The sequence below is a fragment of the Gymnodraco acuticeps genome, unplaced genomic scaffold, assembly GCF_902827175.1.
Source record: "Gymnodraco acuticeps unplaced genomic scaffold, fGymAcu1.1, whole genome shotgun sequence".
NCBI lineage: Eukaryota > Metazoa > Chordata > Actinopteri > Perciformes > Bathydraconidae > Gymnodraco > Gymnodraco acuticeps.
The window spans coordinates 10,118,541-10,134,559 of NW_022992351.1; the positions used below are offsets into that span (position 1 = coordinate 10,118,541).

At 40.5% G+C, this 16,019-nt stretch overlaps 1 protein-coding gene across 1 annotated transcript in view; it reads left to right on the top strand.

The window, feature by feature from the left end:
- The first annotated feature begins 1,383 nt into the window (after positions 1-1,383).
- LOC117542109 overlaps positions 1,384-16,019 on the top strand; it is a 30,374-nt gene continuing 15,738 nt past the window's right edge. Inside the window, exon 1 of the mRNA XM_034209591.1 lies at positions 1,384-1,490. The gene's annotated coding sequence lies outside the window, so the exon portion shown is untranslated. The remainder of the gene's footprint in view (positions 1,491-16,019) is intronic.

Sequence of the window (16,019 nt, forward strand, 5' to 3'; positions counted from 1 at the left end):
GTGTGCTCACGATACCCTGAGATAAACAGAGATGGATGTGTGTAGGGGGTGGATGGTGCACACGGAGGTCCGATTTTCCCTCAGTGGAAAACATGTCAGTAACATTTAATTGACAAGATGCATATTTTTGTGCAGCAGTTGCTTTCCTTACGTACGTTCTACCTGTATCAGTGGAAACTAATTGTAGTTTTTAACCTTTGGAGTGATGACATGATGTCACTTTGATATTCTAAACCTTTTTAGGTGGCTAGCTATGGATGATGGTTAATTAAAGCTGCTTTGTGAAGTGTTTGTGGTATAGAAACTCATTCTGGCGTGAACTTTCAGATTTTAGCCTTTGCGGACCATTAACATGTACAAAAACCTATATAACACACAGGAAATGGTAAACTATAAGCATAAAAGGGCCCCTTTAAGAGTTAGGGGCCTGTTTTCCCTAGAATTATTGTATTGTTATAAATGAACCACGTTACAAGTATTGATCATTTTCTTCACAAGGTGAATATGTTAGCAAACAAATGTGGCTCTTTAGCTTCAAGCATTGCGCCATATGTTCACTAGCTAGTTCCTATTTTTAATCTGTGTGCCGTTTGGTGCTGCGTAGGTGTATGCTACCTACTCAGCACTAAACCACACACAGACAAAACAAGCAACTAGCTGGGATTATCAGAGCTGAACACAAACAGGAAAGTTATTGGCCTCGAAACCGAAGCATAAAACAAACTAAAACCTGTAAAACCAATGATAACTGCATATACAGCTCTGAAAAAAAATTAAGAGACCACTGCAGCATTATCAGTTTCTCTTGTTGTACTATTTATAAAATGAATGTTTTTATTAAATGTTACTCTATAAACTACTGACAACATTTCTCTGTGTTGGAATTCAACCGACACTGGAATGGAATGGCTGCTAATGCTATACATAGCAGATTTAAGAACAATTTTAAGCTGTCTCTTCATTTTTACCTGAGCTGTATGAGTGGTATTATAAGTTCGAAAGATATGTTGCACATACCGTTTTTTCGGACTCAATGTTAACATGTTGATATTTGTGGCTTCACAACATCTAACGGCCCGTCTACACTACAGGCATCGAAAAATGCTTTCAACGCTTCGCCCATTCACTTGAATGGGGTGACGTAGTTGATTTTGAATCTTCGCCGAACTGCATTGTGGGGAGCGGAGCGTGGCTTTGCAAGCATCGCGAGCATCAAAAGTTGAGCAATGTTCAACTTTTGAGGCTCGATGCTTGCTCGAAGCTGGCATCAGCCAATCAAATCCCGTTTATGCAAATCCCGCCAGTACAAGCGCTAGCCAATCAAACCGCGTGCAAGCTGGGAGAGCCAGACCACAGTTCATTTCCTCATATTCCAAACGAGAAATTACGGTAGCAAATCACCCGGTTCTTTACGACCAGAACTATTTACCGGGATACAAACCGGAGGAACCAGGCATGGAGGGAGGTGGCAGAGACAGTGGATGAAACTGGTAGGTTTTCGTCTGTTTGGGGATTTTATATCCAGTTTACTTCGTTTTAATATTGCTATTGCTTTGTATGTCGGGGGCGGAAGATTCATGTGATTGTTGTTGGTCGCGAGAAATCGCCAAGCCTCAGACACGCCCAGCTTCAAGATTTTTTGATGCCTGTAGTGTAGACGGGCCGTAAGTGTCCAAATGGCACTAAACCAAAGTGCCTGAGTACAACCAAAAGTGTTATGGCTTAGAAATCCCTTCTAATGCACCTCTGCATAGTCAAGCAGATGGTGCCACACACAATGCCCCTCTCGAGCCCAGTGGAGGCTGCTGAGGCCGATCCACAGGGAGCGCTCGCTGGGTTTTAGGCTTGAATGGAAGAGCGCTCCAGAACACATGATTAAACATTTGGTTTTGGTGATTAGCTGCTACAAAGTTTAGTTGTAGAATAGCCATTAGTCATAGTCAAGAAGGTTGACCAAAGCCACTGTCCAGCACTGGATGATTGATTTTTCTTTTCTGCATTTCATTCAGAAACCATGACTGTTTGTAATCACACTGACTGCAGTAATGCAGCAAATTCAAAAGCACATATCCTTTAGATACACTTGCTTACAGGGCAGGGTAAAAAAGAAAAGTATTGTTATTATTATAACTAGGGCTGCTCCATTATGGTAAAAATCATAATCACGATTATTTTTGGTCAATATTGATACCACGATTATTAAATACGATTATTCATTGAAATTTGAACAGTATGTTTTTAACAGTTGAATACCCTCAACTTTAAGTATAATTCAACTTAAAAACCAATAAAAACATTTTTTTAAATAAATATCAAAATAATAAATACGAATAAAGAAGATCAACTAATGTTTTGGATCGCACTTCCACAACCTACTAAACCAACCCACTCTCTTCAGTCTGCGTACCAATGACACAACTTTACACATTGGAAATGCGTGCAATAGATATGCAGAAGTCCGATTTTGCGTGCATAATGATACGCTAACCATTCCCATTGAGATCTGAGGCCGAGTTTTGCGTGCATATGATACTCCCACGTTACGTTTGTTATGAACGTATATCAAACACATTTATTTTCTACATATCTTCTAGAAACATATTTTCTCCCACGTCATGTTTGTTATGAACGTATCTCAAATATGTTTATTTTCTACATATCTTCTAGAAACACATTTTCTCCCACGTCACGTTTGTTATGAACGTATCTTAAATACATTTATGTTCTACATATCTTTGCCATTTATTGTCTTGCTTATAATAATGATAATTACATTACATTGCATTTAGCTGACGCTTTTATCCAAAGCGACTTACAATAAGTACATTCGACCAGGAAGACACAACCTTGAAGAAAACAGAATCATATAAGTACATCAGGTTTCATAGAGCCAAACATTTCAAGTGCTACTCAACTGGCTTTAGATAAGCCAGTCCTTTATTAGTATATAAGTGCTTTGTTAATAGTTCTATCGCTCGAAGTGGAGTCGAAAGAGATGAGTTTTCAGTCTGCGCCGGAAGGTGTGTAAGCTTTCTGCTGTCCTGATGTCAATGGGGAGCTCATTCCACCATCTTGGAGCCAGGACAGCAAACCCACGTGTTTTTGCTGATGGGAACTTGGGTCCCCTTCGCAGCGAGGGCGCAGCGAGTCGTTTGGCTGATGCAGAGCGTAGTGCATGTGCTGGGGTGTACAGTTTAACCATGTCCTGGATGTAGGAAGGGCCAGATCCATTCGCAGCATGGTAAGCAAGTACCAGTGTCTTGAAGTGGATTCTAGCAGTTACCGGAAGCCAGTGAAGGGAGCGGAGGAGCGGAGTGGTGTGGGAGAATTTAGGAAGGTTGAAGACCAAACGAGCAGCTGCATTCTGGGTGAGATGCAGAGGTCGGAAGGCACATGTAGGTAGACCAGCCAGGAGGGAGTTGCAGTAGTCTAGGCGTGAGATGACGAGAGCCTGGACCAGAACCTGCGTGGCTTTCTGGGTCAGCTGGGGACGCATCCTCCTGATGTTATAAAGCGTGTATCTGCAGCAACGGGTTGTAGCAGCGATGTTTGCAGTGAAGGACAGGTTATTATCTAGGATCACACCCAGATTGCTTGCTGTCTGAGTCGGGGAAACAACAGAGGTGCCGATGTTGATAGTCAGGTCAAGAGTGGGACAATCTTTTCCCGGAAGGAAAAGCAGCTCAGTCTTGTCAAGTCATTTATAAATATCATTTTAGAGCACACATTTGAAATCGAGAATCAGGCTCGATATATGGTTAAATTAAAATCAGTAGGCAAGGCTGTAATTTCGCCAGCTGTTACTCTCATGAGCGAGGCAGAAAATAATAGTTTTAACATGCCAAAAATCTGCTGTCGTTTATTGCACCTCAAACATTCAAACAAATCCAGAGTTACGTGTTTCTGTACTTCCTCTAAGAAGAAAGGACAGTAACAGAAGAGCTCTGTGGCTTCAGGCTTGATCGCCGTTAAAATGACAGCGTTGGTTTCCCCAAAAGTGGGCGGGGCTGTAAAGTGACGTAGATTTGACTCATCTATTATTCAAAACCATTCTATTTATTCTAACATAAATTACATGCCAGTGTTTTATCTTTTTATTTAGAGATTTGTTTTTGCATGTTTAACTGGGAATGTTTTCATGTTGAACTGGAAGTACGTCACTTCACTTCACAGGTTTAGCATTGACTGCTTCCAGTCAAGTAATCTTAAAAAACAATGTAATGGCAGCAATAGAGTGGTGCAGTGATGACGTGTTTTTGTAGGCTGACCCGGAAGTAAGCTGCAAGGGTTCCCTCAACAAAAAAGCAGTGGGATTTCTCCATACTGTAGGATATCCCATTGCTTTTTGTCGAGGGAACCCTTGCAGCTTACTTCCGGGTCGAACTACACAAATACGTCATCACTACACCACTCGGTTAAACATTTCTTAAAGAAAAACAAACAAATTGATATAACATGTTGCTACCCAGAACTGTGATATGGAATATAATAAAATGTTAAGGGTTTAAAGGTGTTGATGTTGTTATGACTGGCTCGTAGACCACAACGGAAAGATGACAAGACGTACACGAGTTTCCAAAAACCACGGCACATTTATTGCGGTTGTTCAGTATAAAGTACAAGATGGATGGACGAGGGGAGAGGATCGCCGTGTTACTCCTCCTGCGGCCGGCTTGGAGAGAGTCAGGGCCGCCATGTGACTCCGGGCAGCTGGGCTTAATAGCACCTCAGCTCCGGCCAGGTGTCCGCGATCGCGCCGATTGGCCTCTTCAGCTCCACCCCACCGTAAGACCTGAAACACACCTGCACACAGGCTCTGGGGCCGTCACAATGTCTAAATGGTTAAACCCTTGAAACATGTTTGCATTTAGGATGCATGATTTAGTACATGGTTCAATACAGCTAAATAAATGTCTCAGCCGTCGGACCCAGATGGTCTTGTAACATCAATATTGGCCAAAAGTCCTGCCATATCCTGCTCACTGAGGGGACTTTCAACAGGTGGGAGAATCACTCCAGGACTGGTCTCATCTGGCTCACTGGAAGTGTTGAAATCAAGATCTGCATCCTCCATTTCCTTGATAAAAATTAAATATCAGTCATGGATTTTAGGGGACCAAGAATAACTTTAAGCACCACAAACACTAGAGAATGTAAAGAATAAAAACAAAACACTTTTTTGCCTTTTCAACGGTACACCTATCAAAAGAGGTGATTGAGGTCTTACAAAATGCATTTCAAGTGCAGTCCCATGCTTTGCATTTTACATTAGTAACCAAGTTTTATGCAATTTTATAGAAAAATATCTATCTTTCATTTATTTGATGCTAGTGATTGTAAATTCCATTGAAACATGACAAATATAATGTTTTCCTAGCCCAAAGGTTCAATACTAATGTAATGAACAGTGAACATACAGTGGCAATGCCAATTTCTTTCATAATATAAGTTTAATGGAGTTCCTTTAAATTTTGTTAAGCTGTTTTAAGCACAATACTTTGGTCTAATATATTTTAGTTTAAATAGTTTGAGAACACTGGCCAAAATTATGTTGATACAATTTTGCTTGAAATAAACATGTAATGAGTACCTCTGCAAGGTCTGGAACATCAATAGGATTATGGAGGAGTCCCATTGTCCACAGTTGGTGTGGGGACAAATTTCGCTCTGTCCTTAGAGGGTGATTATCCCAACCCATCCTGAAGACATTGAGATCCCTCTGAAGACGCGGAAGAAAACATGCTGGGCACAGAACATGTGGATGCTATCAGACGGATCTAGAACACCCTCATCCTCGAGGCTGTGAAGAACCTCGTAGTGCACATTTGAAACAGCCATCCAAACATCTCGCCACAAACGTTCGATTCTGTTAAAATAAAAATCATCAAATTGGACAAAGCACAGTATATTCACTAATTATGGCTTTGTGTTTGTCATTGTTTGACATTACTTCAAAGAATGTACCTTTTGATTGTGCACCCCTTCCACAGCCCCTTATAGTGAACATTAGGGGTGTAACGGTTCACAAACATTTCGGTTCGGTACGTACCTCGGTTTTTTGGTCACGGTTCGGTTCGGTACGTTTTCGGTACAGCAGAATTTTTTTTCACAAAATAAAACATATATATATATATATATGGTATTATTATTAAACTGTGAATAATGTATTCACTCAAATAAATACAAAATATAATAAAATAACCATTAAGGTGCAGCATTTCGATGAACTGAAATAATCTGTATTTGAACTGTACTGTACTAGCACCTAAGCAGCCAGCTTGACATTAGGACTTGCTTGTCATTGTATTTTCATGTTTTTTTAAAGAAAGATGAACTTGTCCACATTGCTTGCTGAAAGGGCAGATCTGCTGGCACTAACAATGTCTCCTGCTGTGGAGGACACCCTCTCTCTAGGGACAGAGGTAGCAGATACAGCCAGGTAGCGCTTTGCTAACATGGCAACATAAGGATATTTGGTGTTTGTAATAGCTTTGGCTCGGTCTGAACTCTCTGCGAGTGGTGGAGGCTAACATACGAGCGGGAGTTGGGTTTGCACTTCAGTCTGTTTTCTTTTGGTACCGGTGATATTCACGTTCGGGTGATGCCTTTTCAAATCAGTGTGCTAGCTTGATGTATTGCCAGCCGCGTAACCAATTTTAGTTGAACAATGCCGACAAACAGCATTGGTTCGGTCCACCTGTCTTTGTCATTCATCCTTGTACGTAACTGCGAAACCAAAATGTTCTCAAACCGGAGACTTCAATGATGCTGGAGGATTTTCGAGCTCAACTTTATCTGCGTTCGCCATTAATTTTCGACATTTCCTCAAATTACTATCTACATTTGAACGCATCCCTCTGACCAGCTCTCAAGTATGCCTCTCATCCAATTAAATGACTTGCTCGCTCTATGACGCGTTGAACCCAATGTGAGCAAATTACTCTGAATGCTGCGACGCAGCACCTGAGATTACTTCCAAAAAGTTGTTCACGTTCTCAATTTTTTACGTTTAACGTTATATTCGTTCGGTACACACCTGTACCGAACCGAAGGGCCCGTACCGAATAATTTCGGTACGGGTACGTGTACCGTTACACCCCTAGTGAACATGCATCGCGCTATGCCAACATTTTCCACTCCTTGGTCGGCGCTTACTCTTAAAAAGATGAATCACACACATGAAATAAAACATTACAAAAAGTTATGACATGGCATTTTTAAGATTTCTTAATGTAGAAGAAAATAGGCAAGTTATTTTTATTATTATCGTTTTTTAAAGACAGGTCAAAAATGAATATGTAATGGTATAATGGAAATAATCCTAAACATGGTTTGTTTGAAGAGACAGAAGGTGACTTAGTCATCAAGTATTCTATACGATATATTTTATCATCAATAGGGCTTTGGACAGATTGAGGTTGGTTTCAGTCAGATTTATTTCGAGAGTCGTAGTTACTTCCTGACTCGGTCGTGAATAATTCTCGGGTCATTTCAGTGATCAAAACATTGATCATTGTAAGTGTTATACAAACCATTATGCATCTTTTAATGACAGATAAGGCCCAAATTACTAAAGAGTACAACAGGGAGCCACACCTAATGTTGGCCTTACCTTAATGGAAAGCCATACTTTTGCACACGCTCCAAGAAGAAGTCAAGTGAAGTCGATGCTTTATTATTAGTGGCAGCACCCAGGTACATGATCTGCAGCAGAGAAAATTATTAAGCAGAATAAATAAAAGCAGATCTCTAAATGTGTTTAAAAACCAACACCAGACATTCTTGCTACAAGGTTTAAGATGGATACAAACTAAAAATATAGATATTTTGAAAGGAACTGTAAATCATGCATCAGGTTTAGTTATTAACCAATAACTGTCATTATCTGACTTATAAATAATCGTTATTTGTGAAAACAAAATTACCTTCCGTGAGAAGCCATCAATCCCTCCAAAAACAACAAGACCATATCTTTGAAAAACAACACAAAATCACTTTTAGTGTCTGTTATTTATTATGCAAACAACTGTGACAGGGCATTTTAAAACATAACTTTTTTAATTTGTACTCTATTATCCTTTATTGTAAATAGCATGTAAACATCAAATGTGTGGCGTACCTGATGAGTTTATGATTTGTGTCGATGTGTACCAAGTGCAGAGGACCCTGAACAGAATATGTCCTTCTTGCAACACACCCCATCCTTGCCATTCTTGTGAGTACACCCACAGAATCAACACGATGCATTGATGAAGACACTCTCTTCCATTGCACACGGTGACCCATGGCCTTCAGGATTCCTTTCATCATTCGATATCCTACATGTGGTGTCCTGGCCTTAACTGACCGAACCAAATTGTCTAGTTCATCATCAGTTAGGGTACTGTAGGACTGTTTTATGGAAAGGCCATTTTCATGCATGCGCCTTTTGACTGTCTTCTCAGATACACCCAGAAGTGTTGCTATGGCCGACACTGGTAGGGACAAGTCTTCTATTAAGCCTTGTAGTTGCTGAGGACAGACAACATATTTTGGTCGTCCCATTTCTCCTTGCATTACTGGCACCTGATGAGGGGTCTGATTAGAGATGTCTTCAATATTGACAAGCCTTGACAGCTCAGTCAAAGCATTGATAACATCCTGTGGCATATCAACCTGGCCTGATAGCGACCTAAAAATAGCCATCTCCTGGTCCACTGCAAACTGCAAATAGTCAACATCTAAGGGCAGTCTTTGCGTGATCTGGGAAATTCTAGTCAGTAGTCTCTGAAGAAAGTCCCTTTTCAGTTGCTCCTAGAATTGACAAACATCAATTTACCATATTGCACTGGATTAGTTCATGTTCAAATAATAAACAGCATGACAACTATCGTTAAGGACATGTGCAAAGAAAATGACTGCAACAATTATGCTTTGTAAACAAACTCTATAAATAGGTGATCAAATCAAAACATAATGTAAGTTATTACCAATCATTTAAAGAGAGGTGCTGTGTGAGCACGGTTATTAAAGTGTGTGCTGCTGCAGCCACAGATGAATTACGGTCGCCACTCTGGCAAAAACAGATTGAGAAACACATGAGCTGGACTCTATCAACATAAGGGAAATTCACTTGCACTGACTATAGCTAATAGCATAGCCTACATGAGTAGCCTCAATGCCATGGTTAGTTTCCCGCGTTGCCACATTCATTCCCCACCTCAAAAGGCCTGCCTTCCTTTTATGTATGTCGCTATAATATTATAATCATGCTCTTGGATAACTTCTAAGACCATGAATGGAAAAAAGTTAATATTTCTTACCTGTGTGCTGGTGACAGCCATGGAGCCAGCAGGTGGACCTGACGCGATCGCAAAAGCCAAGCCAATACTATGCTGCGTTCATGGAGCTACGTGGAAGTGGGGAAGGACAACGCTTCATTGCGGATACGTAATTTCACATTCTAGCACAGTTTATTGCTCTTATACCGCAATTTTTGCCAACTACGATGCTCAACAGCTCGCTTAACGGAACTTTGACGCTGGTATCAGTTTTGTTTACCACCAATCATGGGAGTATTGTGTATAGAAAGTGTGTAGTTGTTTTCTTGCGCTACCTAACATCCATGAAGGCATCATGACAGAGGGAGGGCTGTCACTCAGGATACCAAACTACTCTTTGGTAAGCCCCGCCCCCCGAAGCAATATCAGGGTCAAAAGTCTGAAAGCGAAAAAAAAAGATCTGAAGGCGAAAAAAAAAGATCTGAAAGCGAAAAAAAAAGATCTGAAACTGAAAAAATAAAATATTCAAATATCAAAATATGTATAAAAGTGAAATAGGAAAATAAATATTTTATTCAAACAAATTGCTGAACTGAATCAAAATAATATTCAACCTGAAAAATTATTTCAAATACTTTTTTTTGTTTTGAAAAAACATTGTATTTTTCAAAGTTCAGGATGAAAACTTGGACTTTCAAATAAATTGTATTTGTTTGATTGATCAAAACTTATGACCCTGAAATAGCTCCATAGTATGGGGGCTTCTTAATATTTAAAAACCTATGAATGTCTTATACTCAAATAACGGGAAAAAACTCAGCAACCTGACGATATGAGCCATTTTTACCGAAACAAAACACAAGTCTCACAAGAAGCGTTAGCCCTTAGTGAAAAAACGATCTTTAAAACTTAATATGTTATGCACAAACATACATATCATCTGAAAGCTGATACTCCACAGATTATTTTGATATAAGTATCATCACTGTAGGACACGAACTCACTGAGCTATCAGCCAGAACAGAGCAAGAAAACAACAACAGTGTTCTAAACCATAACAATAATTATGTCTTACCGTTGCTGTTTTGTGATCAAAAGTCGTGTTCAAGGGAATAAAAACGTTGCTCAAGGTTAATCCAATGTCTCTTAGTCACTTTAGAATTGTTGCTGATAATCCATCATTACATTCATGGCCGCAGAGTAGGTATAAAGTTTTGAAGTCCGGGGCTCCGACTGTCTCACGTGCTGTTTACGCAAGCCTCTCTCTCCTTGACGTAAGTGTTTAGCGGGGTTTACTAACTCCCCATCGATTATATTGGCTCTAAAGTTTCAAAAAAGGTGTCAATCACCCAAATCGACCAATGGGTTCCAGAGATAGGATCCTGCGTAGTATGAATAATGCCAGCAGCGGCTGCTTTGCGCACATGACGCAGCACCGCCAGCCGCACAACCAGCACAGCGAGCAGAGAACACAGCGAACAGAGAACACTTGTCGTGGCTTCCTTCCTTTGTTTTTCCACCAAGCCACTAGACGCCTTAAACAGACAGTTCTAACTCGTTTCTTTCCTTAAAGTACTCACAGTTTGAAGTGTTGCTTGGCCTCTGATGGTTTAGAAGATGTTGCGATGTGTTTGCTCAAAATAAAGTAACAAACTTTTGCACATGCAACAAAGAAAAATAGGCCTTTACAATATTCAAAGGAAATAGGCAAAACTCAAATAAAACAACACAACTTAGGTATTCTTTCTTTCTTGATAACTTCACAACTTAAAGGGTACTTGTACGGTTTGTATGTACGGTTACGAGTACGATTGAGTACGGTTAAAAACTGTTCCTCGACGGCGTCTCTCAACAGGTTGCCCATCATTAGCACAGGCGCCGTGGGAATTGTAGTCCTTTATAGCGCATTGACTACAGACGTCACAATTAGGTGGCCTTTCTTATCAAATCAAAAATACTGGCTCTAACATACCGGCCCCTATTGTTATGGGCATCTTTAATAACAATAAACACAAATTCAAAAAGAGCCAGACAAAGTCAGTCTTCATATTCTATTTGAGATAGACAGGGTGTCTTAATTGTCCATCTTCAGTTATTTCCTTATTCTAAGGCAGGCACCAGTAGGCATATTTTGCTTATTGGTCTTTTCAGTGTGTTGGTTTTTGTCTTAAGAAGAACACTCCGAATCAGTCCTCCAGATCCAGGATGCGTCTCCATAACTCTTGCCATTAACCAGGATCCACGAGGTGCATTTGAATCCATGATTAATACGATGTCTCCAGGTATGAAGTTCCTTTTAATGCGATTCCATTGCTGTCTTTCTTGCAAAAGTGGTAGATATTCTTTGATCCATCTGGTCCAAAACAAATTAGCTATGTACTGCACTTGTCGCCTGTGGCGTCTTGAGCATGTATCTTGCTGATGGAATAAGCCTGGGGGCAACGAAGGTTTGACCTTGAGCTGCAGCAAATGGTTTGGTGTGAGAGGTTCCAAGTCATTTGGATCATTTGACACTGTAGTTATTGGTCGGCTGTTGAGAATTCCTTCAACTTCACACAGAACTGTTGAAAGGCTTTCGTCATCAAGTGTTTGTTGCTTTGTGATGGATAGCAGAATTTTCTTTACAAGTCGGATTAGTCTTTCCCATACTCCGCAATGATGTGCTCCGTAAGGAGGATTGAAGGTCCATTTCACATCCTTTTGCTGGAGGGCTTGTTCTATTTTGCTCAGATTCCACTCTTTTATAGATTCCTTCAGCTCTCTTTCAGTGGCAACGAAATTAGTCCCATTGTCTGACCTCATCTCCAATACTTGTCCTCTTCTGCTGATGAAACGTCTGCATTAATGCATGAATCTGTATCTAACGAATGAGCTACTTCCAAGTGCACCGCTCTGGTTGTTAGACAGGTAAAGATAACTCCATATCGTTTCACAATGCTTTGTCCTCTTCTCACTTCCAGTGGGCCAAAGTAATCCACTCCAACATATGTGAATGGTGGTAGGTCTGGTGTAATTCTGTCTTTTGGCAGATCTGACATTTTTTGTTCTCCTGCATTTCCATGCATGCGTCTGCACACGGTACATTCAGATATTATTTTTCTGGCTAATGCATTGGCACATGGTATCCAGTATTTTTGTCTTAACCTGGATAACATATGATTCCTTCCACTGTGACCAACTTGTTGATGAATATCTCGAAGTATGGTTTTAGAGACATGGTGGTGTTTTCCAAGAATGGTTGGGTGCTTTGCTTCCTCAGGCATTGCCATTTTATTTAGCCTTCCTCCAACCTTTATCAGTTCATTCTCGTACACTGGATCCAATTTATACAGTGTGCTACTTCCTTTGATAGGTTTTCCCCTTTTCAAAGTTTCCACTTCCTCTGGAAAAGACTGTTTTTGACAGAAACACAACAATGCTCCTTCAGCCTTATCCAAGTTATCCTTAGAGAGTGTGAGACCTCTCATAGAGTCTTTAAACACTCATCTCCTTCTCAATCAGCTTTATTCGATTTGGTTCTTTTGCTTGAGTAGAAGTAACTTCCTTCCTCTTCTTACTTGACAGCAGCAAGAGATGTTTTACTTGAAGGAACCATGCAACTGCTCTTTTCAGTTTCCTCCAATCAGAGTAGTGATGCACTAGCTTGCTTGTGGCATTTAGGTCAGTTGCAATGGTTGGGTTCACGTTGAATTTGTCCTTCTTCACCTCTGGATCATCAGGATAGCTGTCATTGACCAGTTTAAGTGCGTCCGGAAACTGAGGCCATTTGTCTTCAGGTTCTTTCAGAAACAATGGACCATTTATCCAAGTCTCACATTTCAAGAACGATTCTGCTGCCAATCCTCGAGATGCATCATCTGCTGGATTCAGTTTAGTGTTGATGTATTTCCACTGTGATGTTGCTGTTGCTTCTCTGATCAGACTTATTCTGTTGGCTACAAATGTCTGAAACCTTAGCGTTTCATTCATGATGTATCTCAGAACAGATGTACTGTCAGTCCAGAAGACAGATTTGCATAATGGGATTTGCAGCTCGGTTCTGATCATCTTGTCCATGCGTACTGCCAGTACTGCTGCTGTAAGCTCCAATCTTGGGACAGTGACTTTTTTCAGAGGCACGACACGTGACTTTCCTGACATGAAGGATATGTGAATGTCTTCATCTTCATTTGTCATCTTAAGGTAGGTGACAACACCGTAACCAATCTCGCTTGCATCACTGAAATGGTGCAATTGTGCAGATTTTATTTGTCCACAATTCTTTGGTTTGATACATCGATCAATCTTGAAGCTTTCTATCTGCTTTAATCCCATGAGCCATCTTTGCCACTGTTTCTTGAGAGCCTCCGGGATTTCTTCGTCCCACCCACAATTGAGTTTGCACAACTCTTGTAAGACATGCTTTGCAGTGAAGATAAATGGTGAAAGAAATCCAAGTGGGTCATACACAGAGCAGACTGTTGAAAGGATGCCTCTCCTTGTGGCTGGTTGAGATTTTAAGCAGACTTGAAACTTGAAAACATCTTCCTCCACATGCCACTGTATCCCTTGGGCTCTTTCTATTGGAAGATTGTCTTGGGTCTCTAAGTCCAGGTTTTTTACCTCTTTGGGTTTTTCACTCTTTAGGATGGATGCCAGCACAGTTTTACTGTTGCTTGTCCACTTTGTCAGATTAAATCCTCCCTTTGCACAAAGATCCTTGAGTTCTTCACATAACTTCACAGCTTGATCAGCAGAAGCGACAGATTTTAAGCAGTCATCAACATAGACATTTCTTCCGACAGTGTCAACAGCTTCTGCAGAGAAATCATCTTTGTTGTCTTCAGCGGTTTTAGTGAGAGCATAGGTTGCACAACTTGCTGATGAAGTGGCACCAAATAGATGTACTGTCATCCTGTACTGGGCGAGAGGTAAACTGACATCTCCTCCTGGCCACCAAAGAAAGCGAAGATAATCTTGATCGGCAGGAGCCACCTTGACCTGATGGTACATCCCCTCCACATCAGCCATGAAAGCTATCTGTTCTTGTCTGAATCGAATGAGCACACCAAGTAGCATGTTGGTAAGATTGGGACCCTGAATAAGCTTGTAATTTAATGAATATCCTTGATAAGATGTGGAACAATCGAACACTACACAAATCTTGCCCTTCTTTGGGTGATGAACCCCATGATGTGGGTTTGAGCTGCTCTTGGGGCAGTAGCTGAGCGTGACCTTTTGCTATCACAGCCTCCAAGAATGTTTTATATTCATCATGGAAAACTTTGTTCCTTTTGAATTTCCTTTTTAATGATTCTGCTCTCTGCTCTGCAAGTTTGCGATTGTTTAGCATCATGATATTCTTCTGTTTGAATGGAAGTTCAAGCTGATAATGTCCATCTTTGATTTGAGCTGAATCTGACATGATCTTTAAAAATTGTTTGTCTTCAACTGACATCTCTTTCTTCTCATCACAACCTTTCTCTGGAAAGTCATGATTGTATTGCTGCACCAGCAGCTCACCTAAATCTGTCACTGATATCCGATTAACAACAGCACATGAAGTATTCTCAGATTCAGTGGTTTCCTGATTCAGTCCATTCACAGCCCAACCTAGGACTGTCTTAACAGCAAAAGGTCCTCCATTTTGACTGTTTATTATTTTCCACGGCTCCATTCGCTTTGGTGCATTTGTTCCTATAAGCAACCCGATTTCACAATCCAATTCAGGCAACTTAATTTCTCTTAGATATTTCCATTTATGTATGGTCTCTTGAGTGGGAATGTGCTCTTTTCCAGCAGGAATTCCTCTTGTGTGTAGACTTTAGGCAGCTGATAAAAATCATTGCCTTCGATGCAACTCACTTCAAGACCTTTGACAAAGGAAGTGTCATTTTCTCCTGACCCATTGTTTTTAAGAGAATTTTTGTTCTCTTGGCTTTGGCATGCAAATCTTGTTGAAGGGCTTCAGTACAGAAATTTGCAGTGCTTCCCTGATCCATAAATGCGTAAGTCTGCACAGTCTGGTTCGAGTTTGACAACTTGATTTGAACTGGGATAATTGGTAGGGTTTGTTGACCACCGTGGACAGTGTGGTTTCTGCCATTTAAAGAGACTAATGCACTGCTTACAGAAGTTGCTTGGGTGTATTTATCAGAATTGTCTTTTTGTACAATCCTTTTCTTGTAGATGTGCAATATTGTTGGATGTTTCATTGAACAAACTTCACATTTCATTCTTTTCTGACAGTCTTTGCTTAGATGTCCTTTCGTTAGACAGCCAAAGCAAATTCCTTGTGCTTTTAAGCAGTCGATTTTGTCATTGTGAGATGTTTTGTTCATCTTACATGTTTCAGAGGTGTGTTCTCCTGCACAAAATACACAGCGCTTCTGAACAGTAATGCCTTTATGGTCTGAGTTGATGTTTTGGAAAGGTTTTTGCTCTTCCTTAACTCCTGGGCTTGTCACAGTAACAAAACTACTTCCCTTATAACCATGAGCAGGCTTATTGCTGGGTGACTTGTACACTTTAATATCCCTTTTTGGCATGACATCCTGTATGTCTCCAAACATGGGGTCTGATACAATGCGTGCATGCTTTTCAATGAAGTCGACCAATATTGGAAACTTTGCTCTTGTCTTATTGTGTTCATAATATGCATATGCAGTTGTTCTCCACTTTTCCCTAAGTTTAAATGGGAGTTTCATGATCACATTTCTCATGTTTGATGTGCTATTCATTTCATCCAAAAACTCAACATCTTCCATTGTGTTGCAACAT